Source organism: Anastrepha ludens, chromosome 6 (genome assembly GCF_028408465.1).
Source record: "Anastrepha ludens isolate Willacy chromosome 6, idAnaLude1.1, whole genome shotgun sequence".
NCBI lineage: Eukaryota > Metazoa > Arthropoda > Insecta > Diptera > Tephritidae > Anastrepha > Anastrepha ludens.
Window position 1 is genome coordinate 88,167,140 of NC_071502.1, and position 18,824 is coordinate 88,185,963.

An 18,824-nucleotide genomic window follows, 5' to 3' on the forward strand; every position below is an offset into this window, starting at 1 on the left:
ACAAAGGCATGAGCCCATGAAGCCTCTAGCTAGGTGAGGACAGCTAAAAAGGTCTGCTAGTAAGGCGAGCTCGAAAGGCGGTTAGAAAGGCATAGCAAATACCACTTTTGCTTTGCAGAAACCAAGTGGAACGAGTTTTGGTCCCATTTATTGAATTTACTTTGCGTCAGTGTGACAGTAAATCTGACATCTAAGCAAAAGGTCAAATGAAAATCACAAATCGTACACGCAAGCGACTACGCAAATCCTCAACTGAAAATCCTTGTTGACCATAAAAATCTATAAACCACAAATTCACAAATGCGGGCGTGTGTTAAATTTAAACCAAAAATGTATTTGCTCTCATTTCTATTTGCCAAAGGTAAAGGCAATGACAAACGAAAGGCATTAAAGCAAAAAAAAAAAAAAAAATAGAAATTAAATCGACTCTAAGAGTTTACAAAACGACACCACAACTGTAGAAATACGTCGTTACTGACTTAAATAAAATTTTGTGGCTCAGCAATTTTTTTAAATGTTTTGTTTTATTTTTTATTTTATTATTATTTTTTGTTTTAATTTAAAGGTCGACGACGTAATGTCTGGCCCAGAAATGCCACATAAATAAACCTAAAAATAAATAAGTAAATAACTAACATTCAGACAAACTCAAAATTACAGTTACAGCAGTAAATACAAATACAAAGTGCCGCTGAGCTGCTCTTCGGAAACCAAATGAAAAATGGCCAAATCCCAAATACTCAACCACACATCCACAAACTTTATTAGTGGGCAGCTGGGTAAGTGGTGGAAGTATGGAATCCAACGAAAAAGGTCATGCACGCAGCAGTTAAGCCATAAAACAGACAGACGCGTAAGAATGTAAACGAAGAGGAAGCAGAGCAAGCAAAATGCCCATATAGACAAAAATCTGCAATAGAAGGAGTTTGATGAAAACAAACGTCAACAGAGGTCGTCAAATAGGCGGCGGCAGCTTAAAAAACAACAAAAATGAATCGTATGAAAACCAAGAAAAAAAATGTAGCAGACATATAGGCGCAGAAACACGTGCGACGCATTTTGCACCCAAACAAAGGAAAATCAATACACACAACGAAGATGATGATGGAGAAGAAATAAACAGGGCTGCCTAAAAAGTAAATAAGGCGCAAAAGAAGCACGAAGCCATAAAGAAGCAAGCAACACGAAGTGCACAAAGAAAACGCGATAAACAAATAAGCAAAGAACAAACAGAAGCTCAAATGGCAAAGCGAAACAGTAGCATAGGCAGAAAAGCAGTAGGCAACAGCAACGGCAGTGAATTCGAGAACATTTTGACATGCCGATGAGCGTTGCGACGACAGCCCAGTGAGATGTCTATTGACAGCCGCAATGATGGGCTGTCAGACGCCTGTGTAGGCGCTTAGACAAGTTGATGAATGAAATACTCGCATGTGCGCATGTATGAGTGAGTGCCTGAAGTGTGCAGAAAAAGTGGAAAATCCTAGTAGGTGAGTGGAAATTTGAGCAAAGGATTGCAGGGTGCGAAAATATGAAGTCAGTTTAAGGTGAAGTAAAAGAAAAACGGAGGCGGGGTATGGCTTGACAGACGAGATGTACAGTAAAATACATAAAAATATATGACAGTTCGCGCTATGAACTAAGATGAGCAAAGAAGTTTAGAAAATATGATTTATGTAAAGTAAAAGTTTGATTTATGAAAAGATTTATATATAAAGTACGAAGTTGCTTGCTTGTTCGGGCAGTTAAAGTTTGAAAGATTTAAATTTTCAGTGGTTAAAAATCAGTTAAGATTTGAAGGGGGACTTTCTAGCTTCGTGAAAAACTTTTAATTTGTTATTGACAAAATTGCGTACCACATTTTTAAAAATTTCGTCACTCTCGAGTGAAGGGAAATGAAAGAGCGAATGAATGTGCAAGGAAAGGCTCTGAACAGGACATTCGGCGAGTAGTAGAGGGCATTAGCATTCCACTAAACGCACTGTACACTGCGGGTGACTTAAGGGGTTTCAAAAAAATCGATTTTTTTTTATTGCATTTTTGTAATGTAATTATAATTATAATTATACATATATTGAAAAGTATACGCACGAAATTTGAAGTAGATCTAAGCAATACTTTCGGAGTTATACCTAAATATGTAGAGATGCCTCGGCACGTTTTAAGGTAAGTATTGAAACTTTAAACGTGTTTTTTTCAAAACGGCATTTTTCAAGTCGGTGTACACGATATCTCGAAAACGGCTTGTTTGATCGGTCAACCGTTTTAACTCAATCTTTAAAGACACATTTTCTAGTAATTAATCGTTCCTTTTGTAAATCTGATACTTATTTTCCATTTTATAATCAATTTACGGCCAAATTTTAACGTAAAAATCGAAATCATTTCTTTTAAAAGCTGCCATTTTGTGAAAATTCACTATTTTGATTAGCCGAACAATTAATTACTAGATAATCTAATATATTAACAAAATTTGTTTGGTTTTTGGATTTCAGATAATCCAAACCTGAGTTACGATGTACACCGTAAATCGTCTTTTTTTAAAGGACGTTCCAGAAATCGCCTGCAGCGCGCTCTATAATCAACATTTTCATAAATAAAAAATTTTGTTACGTTCTTGAAGGATGCTTTTATAACCGCCAAAAATTTTCAAATTAAAATATTCTGAAGTTTCTTCAGGATAAATCCTTGACAAACCGTCTTTTATTTGCTTCATAACTGCGTATAACCCCTTAAGGAAACCAATAGAAGATGGTCTCGGAGTACTAACTGGGGGGTCTCCAAAGAGCTTGTACCAAAACTCAACCTTAAAAGGACAAAATGTATGCTTGGATTCAACAGATGAAGTATCTTTCTGCGACCTCACAGTTGTTATAACGAGTCACTGCACTATTGACTCCCTAGCCAGTAGAATGGATGTACCTCACCATGACTTCTGCGTGTAAGTTGTGGAGATGCAGAAAAAATTGAGTCGGTACAGCACCGCCTCTGTGAATGTTTTGCACTTCAAAGAAGCCGTGCCAAATATCTTAGCAATTATTTCTTTGAAGACCTGGGAAATTTGCAAACTGTCTCACTGGAGGCACTAGTTACCTTCTTAAAAAGGTCTAAGTGGTTTAAGCAACTTAGTTAGGTGATAGAAATGAAATGCAGGTATCACAATGTGACTTAGGGCCGCCGAGTGTCTCGTCTTAGACAAGCAACTTGGCTAACCTAACCTAACCTTTAACTTTTTATACAAAATTTTAGAATTCTTTTGGGTATGCAGTTTTATAGCCCAAGTTTCAAACGACTACAAAATACCGTTGATTTTTGGTGCACCCTAGAAGGTAGTCATCGAATGGACGAGAGTCTTGAACGAGCTTCATCCAAAGTTAGTAAGCCCTCTTTTATTCGTCATCCGTTAACAAGTGACGAACGAATAGAGCAGCTGGCATAAATAAGCATACGTTGGCTGTACTGGAATAGAGTTTTATAAGGCATAACCACTGTGGCTAATAGCGATTCTTGCTTGATAACTTTTTTGTCGCTTTCACATGCAAATTTTTCATTAAGCGAGCAGAGCCCAAACATAGCGAGCAGAGGAGTGACGAATCGAAAGTTGGATTTTCGTCAAAGAGAAAAAGGTCAACATCTCTAATACATCTTGACCGTTTTCCCATTAGCTTGATAGTAGGTATAGTAAAAAGATACAATCTGAAGGATATATGGTGAGAGCATGAACATCTCATAAAAGAGGTTTTGTTGCAGCTGCAGAGGTGAAGAAATGTTAAACGTATAATACGCCTGTCACGTTCTTCGATCTAAGATTTTTTTTCTCAATGCCGCGCCGATGTTTTCATATTCCATAGATGCTTTGCTTTTTCGAGTGCTTAACAGACTGAGGTTCAATAAGTATTCACAATTTTTTACTCTTCATAAAGCAAATCAGTAATTGCAGCATTGTTCAACTCCTAAGGAGGTTAGAATAATCGAAGGCTCTTCAGTGGCAACATAATGGGCTAAACAGCCTAAGTGAGCCCTCATATACCCTGAGTAAGGTGGTAGCCTTACCCAAGGCTTTAAATAAAGTTCCGAAGTTTTCATATATTCACTGCTATAATTGACATAATTTCTCTAACTTGTCTCAGAAAAGTGAAACATATCTTAAAAGTGTAAAACTTTTAGAAAATGTTAGTCCATAACCCACGAAAATCTTCAAGAATATTGAAGAACGAAAATTTTAACAACGATATTTGGGAAGGATAGTTTTGTAAAAAAACTATTTTTAATTTTTCTTGGCATTTTTCGTTCATAAAATTTCTTTCTGTGATATATTTTTTAGAATTCGGATAATTTTTTTAATATTTAATTGTAACTTTAAGGTCCGTTAAAATGAATCCTGGCGTAATGGTGAAAAACTAAAAACACAGATTTACTGTCAGTTATCAATTTTTTATATGTGGGGCAAAAAAAAAAAATTAAAAAAAAACATATCGCACCATGTAATTAATAGACCCTCGCATGTGACTCTGAGTGGTTTTAGGCCAAACTTCCATCACAATTTGTGTTGCGCCTTCTGATGGCATACCGCAAATATAGGAATATGCATTAATACTACTAATTATACAAAAATACTTATAATTTTTTAATATTTTTAATTTTCACAAAAAACAAAATTTTCAGGTTCAGGAATACACGTGGCAATTTTCGATTGCACGCCAGTGGCGACCTTTATCAAAAAAAAAATGTTCCCCTTTTAGTGCTCGCAACGAGCATCCAGCACAGACTCAAGTCTCTATATTGATTTCCTACTCATATTCATATAATAATTTTGCTTTAATAAAAAGTTTTTGTGTAGTGGCCCATGAGGGGATCGAACCCGCGACCTTCGCGTTATTAGCACGACGCTCTAACCAACTGAGCTAATGGGCCAGTTGGGAAATTTAACTGTCAGGCTGGAAAATTATTATGGTTTGTACTATTTAACAATGCAGACTGCTAAAGCGCCTATAAATAGGCTTTTTGCATTCCAGTTATTGCTAGAAATATGAGAAATATGATTGAATAATTTAAAAAAGTAAGGTAGGATTACAAAGCCAAAGCAAAAGTAATAAAGAAAGTAGAAAAATTAAAGATTTAAACTTTCTCAGAAAAATATCAGCCCTGCTCTAAGCTATTTCTAAATAAATTTTTAATTGTGGCTAAATATTTTTCTAATTTTACCCAACTTTACTTATTCTTTATTGCTTTGAATAATTTTTCTTCAATAGGAAATATTTACAATGTTAACTAATGCTAATGTGCGTTGGGGCCATCAAAATGTGGACGTCTGCTGGCGTTACAGTACTCAAAGTGTCCATCAAAAGCACCTGAACACATACTCCACTCCACTCCGGTGGTGCACATCCATCAATAATTCCATATAAAATCACCAGCTTTCTTAATTTAAATGACATTTTTTGCTAGTTTAAATTTAATTTCATTGAAATCGTAGTAAATAAAAAAACTGATTTTTAGTGGCCCATGAGGGGATCGAACCCGCGACCTTCGCGTTATTAGCACGACGCTCTAACCAACTGAGCTAATGGGCCAGTTGGGAAATTTAGCTGTCAAGCAGGGAAATTATTATGTTTTGTAGCAACTACTTAACGCTGCAGACTGGTAAGGCGCCTATAAATAGGCTTTTCGCGCTCCATTTGTTCTTGGAAACTGGACAAAATGCATAAATAAATAATTAAAAAAACAAGACTAAACTACAAATTCATGCAAAGGTAATAAACATTTGTTTCAAATTCAGAAAATTTAAAGAATGAAATTTTCTAAAAAAAAATTTCAACTAAACTCGAAGCTATTTCTAAATAAATGTTTATGTTTTTGGAAGGCAATCGGCAAAAAATTTACCAAAAATCTAATCGATTTTTTATCCACTTGAAACTTGCATTTTGTTATTCCAGAATTCAATCAGCTATAAAACTATGTAAAAGGATTTTATCTAAAAATTCTGAGTAAAAAGTTTGAAATTTTAATGAAAATTTGCCGAATTTTTATAATATAAATTTTGTAGAAAATTTGAAACTTTGTTTTATATGGTTTTTGTTGCAATATGGACTATACTTTAACAAAAAATTGAAATTAATAAATAAGTAAATAAGTATTAAAAAAAACTTATCAACGTCAACATGTACCGTACACTTTCTTTTGACGCCGACAGTATATACTTATATATATTTAGCCACATACATATCAAAAATCAATGAAATGTTGATTCATTTGAAAAATCTTACTACAAGAGAAACTGCAGGGACGTAAATCTTTAACAATACTCAATACTAATGATGGGTTTGGGGCTATTAAAATTTTTTCATCCTACTTGCGTTAGAGGCAAGCGCAATGGGCTTAAAAGCGCTGTTAATCAAAATCACTCCGATAGATAACAACTTTCACACACCAAATCTAATATCATTCCATGCAAAATCACCCGTTTTCTTTATTAATATTTAATTTTTTAAACTATTTAATTTCATTCAGCTCATAAATAAAAAGCGAATTTTTAGTGGCCCATGAGGGGATCGAACCCGCGACCTTCGCGTTATTAGCACGACGCTCTAACCAACTGAGCTAATGGGCCAGATAATAAATGCAGACCAATATCCACATTCGAACTTATACCTATTTATGCACTATTAAATAAATGAACAAATAAATAATTAAAAAAATTGTCTCTGTACTAGAAAATGTCATGCACACATACATACATACATATATAGTATTTTTAAAGTAAAATGAAATGCAGTGCAATATCTAAGAGTGATAGAAACAAGATTGCACCTATCAGAAGAGTACGTGAAGTCAAATTGGTGTAGTTGCATGAGAGAGATGAGAGAATTCAAGCAAGAATACAAGAAGAAAGAAGAAATTATGCAAACGATGCACCAATAAATTGCAAAACTGCGACGTCACACACACACAGCGATTCTGCCAAATTCGCTGAGAGCAAAGTAGCGTTACCAAGATCGACGCCTTGAGTCCTTTGTCCGAATTTATCGTATGTCACAAAAACAAAATTTTACAAGAGCGCTTTTTTTGGTTAATTTTTCCATGCTTTAGCTGGCAGCATCAATAACAAATTTTACATTTGGAGCGATTGTAAATTTTTTCAGAAATTATTTGTTTCTATTGTTGCAGCATCATAAACCTTCCACATACAAAAATTGATTTATTGAAAATTGATTGTAGGCTTGAGTATAACAAGAAGTGAACCGAAAATATTAAAAACAAAAAATAACAATTTTTTATTTTGCGTTTTATTCATTTTTAAAAATTTATGTATTGAGTTTTAGAAATGAAATATATTCATAACTTGTTTTTCAAGGGATAAACTATAAAAAAAAATTAGAATAAAATCTGCGCTGTTTTCAATAATTCAAACGAAACAAAGTTTTTAAATCCAAAACAAAACAAAAATATTTAAAAACTGGCAAAATTTTTTTGAAATTCGCTGAAAAATGTTTACGCTGCTTCAAAATTTTTTAAATTTTTTTAAATATTTTTCAAGATTTAAGAAAATTTAGGTTTTTTTTGTTTAATTTTTCCCTGCTTTAGCTGGCAGCATCAATAACAAATTTTAGATTTGGAGCAATTCAATGCCAAGTGCTCTAAGAATCGCTTTAGAATTTGTCGCAAATTCTTTCATAAATTGGTTGTTGTTGTAACAGCAAAAGCATCCACATACAAAAATTGGGTTATTTGTAGGCTTAAGTATAATAAGAAGTGAAATATTACAAACATTTTTTTTTTTAATTTTGCGATTTATTCAGTTTTGAAAGTTTTGGTATTGCGCTTTTGAAGTGAAATATATTGTATAATAATTTTTTTTTTTTTTCCAAGAATAAAATAAACTATTTATAAAATATTTATTTTATAAAAATCTGTGCTGATATTGTATTATGCCAAATATGAAATGCAAAAAAGTTTTTAAACACAAATTTGGTCAAAATTTTTTGAAATTCGTTCAAAATTTTTTAAAATTTGTTCAAAATTGTTTCAAATTTTAAAAAATTGTATTTTTGTTTTTAAATTTTGTTATTGAGATTTAGAAAGGAAATATCAACATTTGAAAAAAATTGTGAAAAAAATTAGAAAAAACATTACAAGAAACAAAATTTAAATAATTTTGAAAAAAAAATTTTTTAAATTAATATTATATTTTATCCTTAAAAAGAATTTATTTGTTTAAATACTTTTTTCATTTCGTTTGTAGAAGAACAACCTCAGCCCAGACAGAAACTTTGCCCAGTGCTCTCTGATATTTTTGTGAAAATTATTTGCATTGAGGTGAAATATCTCCACAATTCTGTCTTTTTAAGGATATACTAAAAAATATACTAAAAAATTTTCAAAAAAAAAAATTTCCAAACCATTTTGAAAAAAATGTTTATAAAATTAATATTATATTTTCTGCCTAAAAAAATTAAAAAAGTTATAAAGATATTTCACTTCAAAAACTCAATACCAAGGTTAGGTTAGGTTAGGTTTGGCAGCCGCATCGCACATAGAGTCAACGATGACACTTAGACCCCGAAATAGGTCCGTTGTGAGTCGCGGGGGCTGGGCTATATTTCCCTTTCCATATTAAACCATCCTGAGCTTTTTACAAAGCGTAAAAGATTGTTGATACCTAAAGTGCATAGATTATCTATATTCGTTAAAAAGTAGGATTTTAAAAATCGGTTCCTGCTTCTGGCTAGAGCTGGGCATGTGTAAAAATGGTGTTGAATTGTTTCCAACTCCTTCTCGTTTCTGCAGCTACGACAGAAATCGTGCGGGTAAATGCCTAATCTCCTTGCATGATTTCATATGAGACAATGTCCTGTGAGGGCCCCTGCTAAAGTCCTAATTTGAAGTCTATTCAATTTTAAAATACTCTTGGACAGACAGGTATTGGCACCATCTTTGATTTACAGAACTAATTACTGCGTCCTTTATAAGAAGCTTACAAGTTGTGAGAGATTCCTCCATAAAATTACTTATGTTTGGCATACAGGTACCTTCTCTTGCAAGTTGGTCAGCCCTATAGTTCCCTGGTATCTCTATGGCCTGGAACCCAGCATAAGATTATACGATATTGTTCGGCCATCTCATTAAGAGATTGGCGACAACGTAAGACACTCCTTGATGTTGTTTAAAGTGCATCCAGGGCTCGTAGGGAGCTTGGCTGTCTGATAGAATGCAGATATCTGTTGATGGTGTTGATGTTTATCTTTAACCATTTTAAGGCTTCATGAATAGAACTCAATACCAATAACAAAATCGAAAAATTAAGTTTTTTAACTTGTGACAACAAAAACTCAAAAAAATTTTTAAGCGAATTCGAAAATAAATTTGATCAAATGTTAAACAAGTTTTTTTTTGGTTTAATACTTTTTTATTTCATTTGTGGAAAACAACCGCAGCCCAGACTAGTGCTCCCTAAAATTTTCGTAAAAATGTAATTGAATTGAAGTGAAATATCTTCATAATTTTGTCTTTCAAGGACAAAATATACAATTAAAAATTTTTTTTGAAAAAAAATTGTTTCAAATTAGAAAAAATAGTATATTTTATCGTTGAAAAAAAAAAAAACAAAATTGGACAAAATTATGAATATATTTCACTTCAAAAACGCAATACCAAAATTTAATTTTTTTTTTATTTTGAAAAACGCTCAAAAAACTTTTGACTAAATTTTGAACAATTGTTGATTTTTTTTTTTTTGGTAAAAAAACTTCTTCATTTCATTTACATATCCTTGAAAAAATGCTTGAAAAAAATTATGCAGATATTTCACTTCATAAACGCAATACCAAAGCTCAATATTTTTTAATTTTGAAAAAAAAAAACATAAAAAACTTTTGTCTACATTTTCAACAATTCTTTGTTTGTTTTCTTGGGTCAACAACTTTTCTCATTTCATTTACATATCCTGGAATATTTTATCCCTGAAAAAAAGCGTTTGAAAAAAATTATGAAGATATTTTATTTCAAAAACTCAAAACCAGTAATAAAAAAAAATTTAATTTGAAAAAAATATTACGGAAATTTTGAACAAGTATGAAAAAAATTTTACCAAATTTTTAACAAATGATTTCTTTTTTTGTTTTAAAAACTTGTTTTCATTTCATTTGTGGAGGACAGTTCGGCTCAGACTTTTTTCGTTAATAGCTGAAACGTTGCCAGTGATCCCTGAAATTTTCGAGTTATCTTCAAATACATCCATATGTACATACATACGTACATTCATAATAGTAAAACACAAGCCATCATATTTTAGAGCGAATATACGAAGTGTTATAAAAATCAAGCAAAAAGTTAAAATAAGGGCGATAAGATATTTTGTGACGTTAGACATCTAAGTTTGATTTAATTCTTAAATTTATTGCTATTTATTAAACCATCGGCAGCGTATAAGAATTGATTTTGATTCACTTTTAATAAAATGATTTCTTTTTTATTTACAATGTACTATGTATTGCAGGTGTATGTGTATTGTTCTATACCTGCAATGTGAAACGAAGCATTTCATATAAAAATAAAAGGAATTACATTTGGCCCATGAGGGGATCGAACCCGCGACCTTCGCGTTATTAGCACGACGCTCTAACCAACTGAGCTAATGGGCCAGTTGGCAACTCTGCCTGAATGGGAAAATATCTCAATTACTAGAATGGCATTTCGACAGAAAATCACAAAAAAATGCCTCCAATGAAGTCGGCAATTTCGTCCAATATAAAATCCAGGCGCTATATAAAATTATTTGCATCTTCAATATATCTGCCTATAGGCACTCAGACCTAAAGTGTCCTATATTTCATAATATTTTGCGTAATTTATTTTACTTTATTTCAGTGCTCAACATAAAATACAAAAAAGGGTTCACTCATTTCAATGTAATATAATACAAAAAACCCCACAGTCCGAGACGCCACAGCTTAAATGATGCAACTTGAAAAAGTACAACTACTTATTTATAATATTTAACATTTTAAAATGTAGTCCAAAAAGTCCGATTCACTTGATTAGAGGCAATAATTTTTATGGATTTTTGAGAAAAAAACTGACAATAAATTGTTTTAAAAAATTGAAATGTTTGAAAAAAAAAACATCCTTTGATCAGACACAAATTTTTATGTTCTTCACAAGCTGTATACATTTTATTGAAATCTACCAAGCGGTTTTTAAGTTACAGAGATTACCAGTTCAAAAAACATATATTAGTTTTGAAAAAAACGCATTTAAAATTTTGCTATCGAGCGCCGGAGCACCCGAGCGCCCTTTGTTAATTGTTGAATAACTCGAAAAGTATTTGTCGGATTCTCTTCAAATCTTCACACATTATTTTTAAGATATTCTACTTTAAGAAAATGCAAAAAAAACAATAAATTTTTTGAAAATTCTGACTACCCTTAACCCCCTAAAGCAACCGTATTTGATCTAGTAATCCAAGTTTTGAAGAAGTGAAGACGGTACATTGCTCGAAAACCAACATGCACTAAAATATTATTCCATCTAACGGTAAAACTTCAGGAGCTGTAACACTGCCCTCGATTTATTGGTTCTCTTTTATAGAGGCACTAACCAAATAAGAAAACATAATAACAAATAAAAAAAATATAATAACGAAACAGGAGTTTTTTTTCCGATTCATTATTTAAAGCTTAATAGTTTGTGCTGCCACTTTGTTTATAAATTACTTCGTCGTAAATACGTTGGTGAACGGATTTATACAAATTCTCCCGATAGTCTAATGAAATTTCACACCAGGCCGTTTATATGATTCGAATGTAAGCATTTTTGTCTTCAACTTGTTGTCGATTCTCTCAAGCCATCATCCACGGATGAGGCCAACTTCCTTGGTGCAGAGCCCGTTCTGACACTCCCTTCTGCAGCCATCAAAGCCATGGTTAGAAAATGGGTTACTTCAACCCCACCATCGAGTTTGGCAGGCTGAGAGAGGCTGCAGATGGACAAAACTGATGTTACCTGTCATGTCCGACCGACTGTCGCAGTTCCTCCTGACACTAAGCAGAGGGACTGTAGGAGGGTGGTTGGACTGATGACGGACGGGCCACTTTCTATGGGAGAAGCACACGGAAAAGGTGGGCATCTCAAACAGTGCACTCTGCCCAGCATATGGAGAGGAGGATGAGACGGCGGACAACTTTCTGTCCCGCCTTCGCTCGAATCAGCCTTGAGATCTTTGGCATTGATGTGTTAAGAAGCGACCACTTTGGCTCCTTGGCTCCACAAGAACTACGTAGATTTCTTCGGAGATCGGGTAGATTTAAAGAAAATGAAAAAGGGAACCCGAGTGCAGTGCTATGGACTTAATGTTGTCTGAGTGCTATACTTGCCAGTTGGCCCGACAAGAAAAACCAAAAAAAAAACATCCCCATAGATTTTCAATAATATTCAGATCTGGGGAATATGGTATCCATGCTAAAGTTTCAACATTTTGGTACGCAATCCAAGCTTTCGAAGTATGTAGAGATGCATTTTGCTATTGAAAGCTCCAATTTTTTTTCCTTGTTCACTCCTCTCGGGAGCATAGGGCCTCGACAAGACTCAGTCTTGTGTTGGTTTCGTTAGCTGTTTTTTTTTATTTCTGACTGGGTAGGTGATTAGCCTGCGGCTACCAGTCCTAAGTAGCGGGAACACCCACCTGTCGTTGCTTAGGAACAACGCCTTCTTACTACCTGGAGTGACATCTGTGCGTCACATTTTATTAACAGAAGAAACTCACACACGGTTGAGGACTTTGCTAAATTTCGTGTGTCTGCGTTATTACCGCGGTCGCCCGCTTCCTCTTGCTGACGCCACTGATGCAATGTGTGTTATTTTGTAGCCCAAAATTCTCAAGTCTAACGCGCCGTGGTAGGAAATGGCTACCCATACCATAACACAAGTCGACTCAAGTACCTTTCCTCCTTTCTTAAGTCGAGGAAATAATAATTGCATACATCCAGTTTATCCCGATTGAACTTCTTTTCGCCAATAAATACTACTTTTTCCATTCGGGATCGGTATTTGTAACAGAACTCCAAGCTACGTCGTGGTCCCTGCAAAATTGAGGCGGCGTTCTTTGCGAAAATTATTCAATTCAGTGCTTCCGATGTGGCGCTTTTAGAATAGTCTTTCGAACGGTGGATTTGCTGGCCACAACATTTGCCATTTCTTTTATTTTTGGTGTTGAAAGGGAGGAAATTGATGCCATTCTAACGATTTTGCGGATTTCCTTTGATGTCTAAGCCATCGTAGTTCGGCCTTTGTAGTTCTTACTAGGCAACTTGTTTTACGTAAAGATCCGCAACGTTTGAACTTCGACCAATATTTTTGGCAATTTGGTGATTTGCAAGTCCCTCTAAGGTCAAAATATCGATGTGTCGACTTTTTCGCGATCTGTTGGTTCCACTCTTCAAGTATCGCTTTTTAAGAACAAATTTGTTATGGCTCTTAAATTTTCGCGACCACAAATTTTCGATGACGTCCAACTCGAGTGCTTGTGCAGGAGTTTCAGCAATGTGGGCACATTTATATATTAACTTTTGCTTGTTTTACCTGTAACCTGGTGCTACGGTCGTTCTCTTGATATGAGGGAAAATCTTGTTTAATTTGTAATTTTCTAACGCCCTGAAGTAAATCTTCTTGCAAAAAAGTAAAAAAATGCAATAAAATTTTTTTAAAATTTCAAATTTTTTACTCAAAATTTTGAGAAAAATTTCAAGTACTTAATTTTAGAGCCCATTGAATTTTGGTATAGTAAAGTACAAGTTTGAAGTAGCTGAAAATTTTTTTTAAATTTTTTTTTAATTTTTTTTTTTTTGTTGGCGGTATTTTGTTGTTTCTTCATATAAAAAAATTGTCGAACATCTGTTACATGAAAGAAAATTTAAAACACCCTTGGCGGAAATTTTTTTTATATCTGTAAGTATGAAGTTGTAATTTTGTAAAACCCTTAGAAGCAAAAATCCGAGGCTTTCCCGTTTCATTGATCAATAAAATAATCAGATAAAAGCAAAGTCTTAAAAATATAGAAATAGAAAACCACAAAATTTCAAAAAAAACTTTACGCCAACACTACTCATAAATATTCTTAAAAAAGGCAAACATTTCAAATTTTTATATCATAGCGCAAAATATAGCGAATTTCATCATTTACCTTCTAAAACAGAATTCGCCCAAATTCGAAATACAACGCAATAAGTAAACAAAAATATACATAAAAATATATTGAATACAGAAAATTTTGTAAATTTTTTGTTGAACATTTTTTTGCAGGCTTATCAAAACAAGAATTATAAAAAGCAAAAAAAAAGTTAAATAATAAACCAAAAAATCTAAAAAACAACACTCAAAAAAGTACTAAAACAAACCTCAAAAATTCGCAGTTGGAGAAAAAATACCTACACAAATGAATGGAACTGCACAGAAGCGAGAACAATGCAAAAAGTGGTGAAAAATACGCTGGCGGAAGGAAAGTAAATAAACGCAAAAATCCAAAACAACAACAACAACACACACGCACACACAAAAAGCTGTCGCAAAACAAAAAACAAGTTTGCAAAAAATGAAACAAAATTTATTTCGCAAAACACAAAAAAAAAACACAAGTACTAAAAAACTTTATAGCTACAAATACAACGCAAATTGAGTGCAATCGCTAGGGGAGCGGGTGGGGCCGTCGCTTGTCGGGTATGTGAATTGGTGCCAGGGCGCAGTGGTCGGAGCTAGACTGTGTCTGTGCGCAATGACCTTGAATGCGGTTGCTGCTTCATTTTCGGCTACGACAACACCGATGACGGCGACAATCATACCTCCGTCACCGAAACCGCCATCGCCCACCTTCCACACGACCAACCCAACTCCAGCCCCGTTCACATCCACGACCATAGCCCAATCGTGGAGGAACCGAATCGCAGTCGCAGCAGCTGTAACTGCTGTCGGGCACACCGACCTTTTACTGCACCAAAAAACAAAAACACACACACACACACAAACAAACAGTACAAATTAAAAGGCAGCGACGGTGGGAGTCGAATTGTAAACGGGGAGCAGCTGCGAAAATGCTGCTGGCCCAGGCAGCCAATGAGATATTCGCAATCATGCTACGCTTGACTCACTGAACCGGGACTAAACGTCTCTCCCCTCTTCTCAATTTCACAAGTATCTACATATGTAGCTGTGCTGCTGTTCTTTCGACGCTGCAATCGTACGAGTATTTCGACTAAAACATTGCAAGCGGGAAAGAGAGGTGTGAAGATACTAAGTAGTGAGTTGGTATGGCTGCGTTTAGGCCGCAGCAGAGTGCAAGCAAATAGATTTAGTGACGAACGAGATAATGGGGCAATGGGGGACGACGCGCATGAAACCCATTTAACTGCGACCAGACATGTAAATAGTCACAAAGAGAAAATTTTGCCGAAAAAGTGAAGGCAAATAAAAAATGGAAATATGTGCGAATACGACGAGTAGGTACTAAGTACGATTGCGTACATATGTACACACATATTTGTTGCATATATTTTAGGTATGTAGATAGCAAAGAAAAAGAAAAAAGAAAAACAAAAAAACACATACAAACTGGTAGCTAAAAATTGAGTCAACACATTGAAAAAGTGTGCAGATGAAACAGCAGGAAACCTGTGGGTTATAGTTTGAGGGGCAATTGATGAGTCTGTATGTAAAATATTTGTGAAAATATAAACGATCTGCTGTGGGAACGAAATGGTGGTGAAAATATTTTTAGATTTAAGTTTTTTAATTTTTTAAATTTGATTTATTTATAAACTAATATCGATGCGCTTAGCGTGAGCTTTAGCTTTAACTTGAAGTGTGGAACTCAAAGTGAAGACGGAACTTGGATTTATATCCGGCCAAGAACTGCCACCCCAGCAACAATCCTTGTTTATGTACAAAAAGTATGTAAAAAAAAATATAGGAACTTGCAGTTGTACGAAGCTTTCGAACAAAAAGTGTTATTCCCTAAAAAATTTTGCTTGAGCGTCACTGCATGCCATTTTAGTGTCCGTTCGGTGTAATTGAATATGAAAAAAAAATTATTATCATATGTCTGACTGGATATTGCGTTGAAGACTTTAAGCTCTTCTTAAGCTTAAGACCTTAAGATTTTACATATTGTACATTTTTCTAAACTGCTAAAGTAGTGTCCAGTAGCTTATACAGGGCAAGGCAGTTGAGGAGATAACTAAGCGAATTTTTTGTTAGAAAAAACCAACAAATTTGAAAATACTCGCATAAATATATCCATAACGGTAATAATCCATCAATGCATTACATATAAAGCGGTCATCCTATACTCCTATAGGCACCCTGAATATAACTCTTCTTATTTAAAATTCACATATTTTTGGATAAGCACTAAACTCTAAAAACCGCACTTTCAACCAAAACATCCTGCATATTTTTACTTGCCCACCAGAATTCGAAAAGAAATTCGCAGTTAGAGAAAAGGAAGGAAAATTGTAGAAAAAAAAAATGTAGAACTAATTTATGCTCATTAAATGTAACTCTAGTCCAAATACACTTTTCGATACACGATAAAAAATCGATAATAAAAATTGTAAATCGTTAAAAATTGTAATGCCGCTTAATAAATCATGTTACTTGGTAGAGTTTAATATAGAAATTAAATATTGGAAAACGCTTTAAAACCAATTGTCATTCACTTGCTCGATAAGGGATTAAAAATCGATAACAAAAAATTTATAATAAATTTTACTGTCAATTAAAAAAACCTTTTTGTTTAGTTATGACCAATTTGTGTATGACTTGCATTTTCGATAATCGATTAAACATCGATAAGAATATATATATCGATAAAAATTATACTGTCGACTAAAAAATCTTGCTTTTAATATAGCTAAAAATACAAATTAAATATTGAAGTGTTCCCTATAACCGATTGTCATTTGCACTTTCGATAATGGATTAAAAATCGATAAAAAAATAATACAGCGATAAACATTTTTCTGTCGATTACAAAATCTTGTTTCTAATAAAGCCTAAAATACAAAGTAAATTACATATTAAAAAATGTTCCCTATAACCAATTGTCATTTGCATTTTCGATAAAGGATTATAAATCGATGAAAAAAATTATATATATCGACAAAAATTGTACTGCCGACTAAAAAATCTTGTTTCTAATATAGCTTAAAATACAAATTAAATATTAAAAAATGTTCCCTAAAACCGATTGTCATTTGCATTTTCGATAACGGATTAAAAATCGATAAAAAACTATATATATATATCGATAAATATTGTACTGTCGATTAAAAAATCTTGTTATTTGGTCTATTTTAAAATCCAATTTAAATATTGAAACTTATTCCTAAAACCAATTGTGATTTGCATTTTCGATAATCGATTGAAAATTGAGAATAAAAAAATAATACATGGGTAAAAGTTTAGCAATTTTTGAATAAGTTTCACATTTTTGATAACTGATTAAGAATCGATAATAAAAATAACGAATGGGTAAAAATTGAGTAACATTTGAATAAGTTTCGCATTTTCGATAACTGATTTAAACTCGATCATAAAAAATTTTATCGGTAAAAAAGTGGCACGTAAAAATCGTATTACATGCCAAGGTTGAAAATATTTGGAATAAATTAAAATAAAAATTATTTTTGCAATTACATAGTATCGGCTGCTTTAGCTGTACGAGAACTATCGATATCGATAACTATGGTTTGATAGCTGGAAATGGTTTGACAGCTGTGTTGAGTAAGCAAAGGCAAGTCATCATAAATCACGCCATTACGCGACAAAAATACTTAGAAAATGGGGAAATTTGCTTTGACAAAAATAAATCTATTCGCGAAGTTCATAGTTACGCACGATTTACACGCTTCATCGGTACTTGTTTCTATCGATCTCAGGAAGTAGCTTCCGCTACGGTGAACCGCGAGCTCTACCGAGCCATGTTGACTGAATTTTTGTTTCCAAAAATTAATCAGCTAAACATCGACCAGATTTGGTTCCCACAAGTAGAGCGAAACTTGCCATACAAACGCGCTTCACAATCGATTTAGTTGCAATATTCAAGACACCATCGGCGCCTACGTGCAGATTAATTGGAAAAAGTAGTCAACAATTGGAATGATCGAATGGACCATGTAACTCGTAGACGTGGCGACATATACCGGACATATATTCAAATAATAAATGCCCTAATATTTACTTCTTCTTCTTCTTAATTGGCGCGATAACCGCTTACGCGATTTTGGCCGAGCTTAACAAAGCGTGTCTTTCTCGTGCTAACCGGCGCCAGTTGGACACACCAAGTGAAGCCAAGTCCTTCTCCAACTGATCTTTCCAACGCAGAGGAGGCCTTCCTCTTCCTCTGCTACCACCAGCTGGTACCGCATCGAATTCTTTCAAAGCCGGAGCGTTTGTATCCATTCGGACGACATGGCCCAGTCAACGTAGCCGTTGTATCTTTATTCGCTGGGCTATGCCTATGGCGTCGTAAAGCTCACACAGCTCATCGTTCCATCGCCTGCGATATTCGCCGTTTCCAACGTGCAAAGATCCGAAAATCTTACGCAGAATCTTTCTCTCAAACACTCCAAGCGTCGCTTCATCGGATGTTGTCATCGTCCACGCCTCTGCGCCATACGTTAGGACGGGCATGATGAGAGCCTTCTAGAGTATTAGCCTTGTTCGTCGAGAAAGGACTCTACTACTCAGTTGCCTACTTAGTCCGAAGTAGCACTTGTTGGAAAGAGAGATTATCTCTCGGTTGGATTTCAAGGCTGACTTTGTTATCGGTGTTAATG

The 18,824-nt window shown here is 34.1% G+C and overlaps 1 protein-coding gene and 4 non-coding genes across 5 annotated transcripts in view; all 5 read right to left on the minus strand.

Moving 5' to 3' along the window:
* Positions 1–18,824, minus strand: part of LOC128867546 (homeobox protein 5-like) — a 276,653-nt gene that overhangs the window by 10,172 nt on the left and 247,657 nt on the right. The window lies entirely within an intron of this gene.
* On the minus strand, positions 4,841–4,914 carry Trnai-aau (transfer RNA isoleucine (anticodon AAU)). The gene has a single exon. It is a non-coding gene; the product is annotated as a tRNA-Ile (tRNA).
* Trnai-aau (transfer RNA isoleucine (anticodon AAU)) lies at positions 5,500–5,573 on the minus strand. Its single transcript has one exon. It is a non-coding gene; the product is annotated as a tRNA-Ile (tRNA).
* Positions 6,537–6,610, minus strand: Trnai-aau (transfer RNA isoleucine (anticodon AAU)). Its single transcript has one exon. It is a non-coding gene; the product is annotated as a tRNA-Ile (tRNA).
* Positions 10,567–10,640, minus strand: Trnai-aau (transfer RNA isoleucine (anticodon AAU)). The gene has a single exon. It is a non-coding gene; the product is annotated as a tRNA-Ile (tRNA).